At 46.9% G+C, this 2242-nt stretch overlaps 1 non-coding gene across 1 annotated transcript; it reads right to left on the reverse strand.

The window, feature by feature from the left end:
• Positions 1-277: 277 nt before the first annotated feature.
• TRNAC-GCA lies at positions 278-349 on the reverse strand. The gene has a single exon. It is a non-coding gene; the product is annotated as a tRNA-Cys (tRNA).
• Between the last annotated feature and the right edge of the window lie 1893 nt (positions 350-2242).

Below are 2242 nucleotides of genomic sequence, written 5' to 3' on the forward strand. Positions count from 1 at the left end.
ATCTCATGACTTTGAGGGGCGAAGGGGGGGGTGGATAACCTGAGGTCATGAGTTCAAGACCAGCCTGGCCAACGTGGTGATACTCCATCTCTACTAAAAATACAAAAATTAGCCGAGCATGGTGGCGCACGTCTGTAATCCCAATGACTCAGGAGGCTGGGGCAGGAGAATTGCTTGAACCCAGAAGGGGAGGTTACAATGAACTGACATCGTGCCACTGCACTCCAGCCTGGGCAACAGAGTGAGACTCTATCTCACAAAGAAAAGTGAAATAGAGAGGGGGCACCCGGATTTGAACCGGGGACCTCTTGATCTGCAGTCAAATGCTCTACCCCTGAGCTATACCCCCACCTGGTCATTTTCCTCTACTAATCACTATAAACCCATATGGCCACACCCCTGGCTGTCACCATCATGAGATGCATATTTGCTCTGTCACCATATGCCCCCTTCCTATTTTACACCTACCTGCCTGCCAGCTCTACTTGTAACCAGCATTCTTCCTTCTCTAATTCTATTAAAATCACAGGTTTGCAGACAGAACATCCTTCAGACTCACCTAGAGAAGCAGGACTCAAAGAACTGGTTGCTCAACAGACCCTTTAAAGGTGAGGCTGGGCTGGGCAGAGCTCGGTAAAAGCAAAAGTTCTTGGGCCCCACTTGAGGACTCCTAAGCCAGACTCTCTGGGAAGAGGACTTGGACAACTTATGATTCTAACAAACCTCCTACACCATTCTGACATATGGTTTGAAGCTACTGGTTTAAACTGTTCCCTTCCATGATATAGATCTGGAAAAAAATGACAGTAATTAAAATTGTGCCCAAACAAAACACACCTGAGTAATGACCAAGTCATGACTAGAATCCACATTCATGATAAGGGCCTCTTTGCACTCAACACTCTGAGGCAGGAGTTGAACTGCCTTTTCCTTTCCTCTTCTTTCCTCTTGTCCTCCATTTGCTGAATCGCACGATGTGTCAGATGGTAGTTAGTGACCAGAAGACAGGATCCAATCCATGGAAAAGTAGAGAAGTGGGAAATCAGAGAAATCTGTGGTCACTGGGACATGACACAGGATGGAGTGATTGAAAACATGTGGGCAGAGTGAAAGGAAGGGCCAATAGGTGACACTGTCTTGAACCAGGGACTACTTGATATGCAGCCAGATGCTCTGCCCCCAAAATGTGCCCTCCTATCTGTTTAGACTTTCCTGATTGACACTGTTTCACCTATGTTCCCACACCCAAGGATCTAATATACATTGCAATTTCTCATCATTTTCAGTGAACCACTGGCAACTGACTGACCTCATTCAGACAGACCCTTATCTGGCTTTGACTTACCCTGTCCTTTGCTATGGCCCTATCAGAGGACTTCCAGAAATCTCTCCTGCTTAGAATCCTGTAGCCTCCTCTTCAGTCCGTGTGTGGGGCAACAATTTATAGAATTGTTTAGAGTTGGAAGCTTCCTCTCTCTTTCTCTCCTGTTTTATCTTCTCTAACAAACTTCCCAAACTCTCTCTCCACTTCACTTTCATCCTCTGCACAGTGGGGTACTTTGGGCTTAGTCCCACATTTTTTTAACTTTTGACTCTTCTTCCAGCTCATTTACTAGTCCTTGTCTTTAAAAGGGAGACACCTTACCAGAGGGGTCCCAGCCTCAGGCAGGCCACAAACTAGTAGCTCAGTACAACTGGAAAAGCCAGGGCCAGGCACAAAGGCTGGCTGTATGAGCCCTGAAGCTCAGGCCTCCAGTATCCTCTGTATTAGGACCAGGATCTCTGCCTCTGTGGACCTTTCCCCTGAAAGTTTCTACTATAAGGCCCAAAGACCACACAGATCCTGAGGATGAAGAGAAAGGATAATCATCTAAAAGGGCGTAGCAGATGAAGGCTAGGAACTGTGGGAGTGATGCCAGCGAGGCTGAAGCCAAACATTCACTAGGATTGCAAAGGATCATCAGGGCACCATGGAGTGTTCTTCTTTTCCTTCCTTCCTTCCCTTCCCTCCCTCCCTCCCTCCCTCCCTCTCTCTTTCTCTTTTTGCAGTTGTAAGATTTAATAGAGTGAAAACAGAGCTCCCATAAAATGGGAGGGGACAAGGGGGTTTGCCCACTCCTGGCTTGAATGCCTGGGGTTTATATCCCAATCATTGTCCCTCCCCCTCTGCTCTCAGGCGATATATGATTTGACTATTTCTTTACCTCCTGCTTTTAGCCTAATTTGTATTTTAGTGAGCCCT

The sequence above is a fragment of the Colobus angolensis genome, unplaced genomic scaffold (genome assembly GCF_000951035.1).
Source record: "Colobus angolensis palliatus isolate OR3802 unplaced genomic scaffold, Cang.pa_1.0 Scaffold2, whole genome shotgun sequence".
Classification (NCBI taxonomy): Eukaryota; Metazoa; Chordata; class Mammalia; order Primates; family Cercopithecidae; genus Colobus; species Colobus angolensis.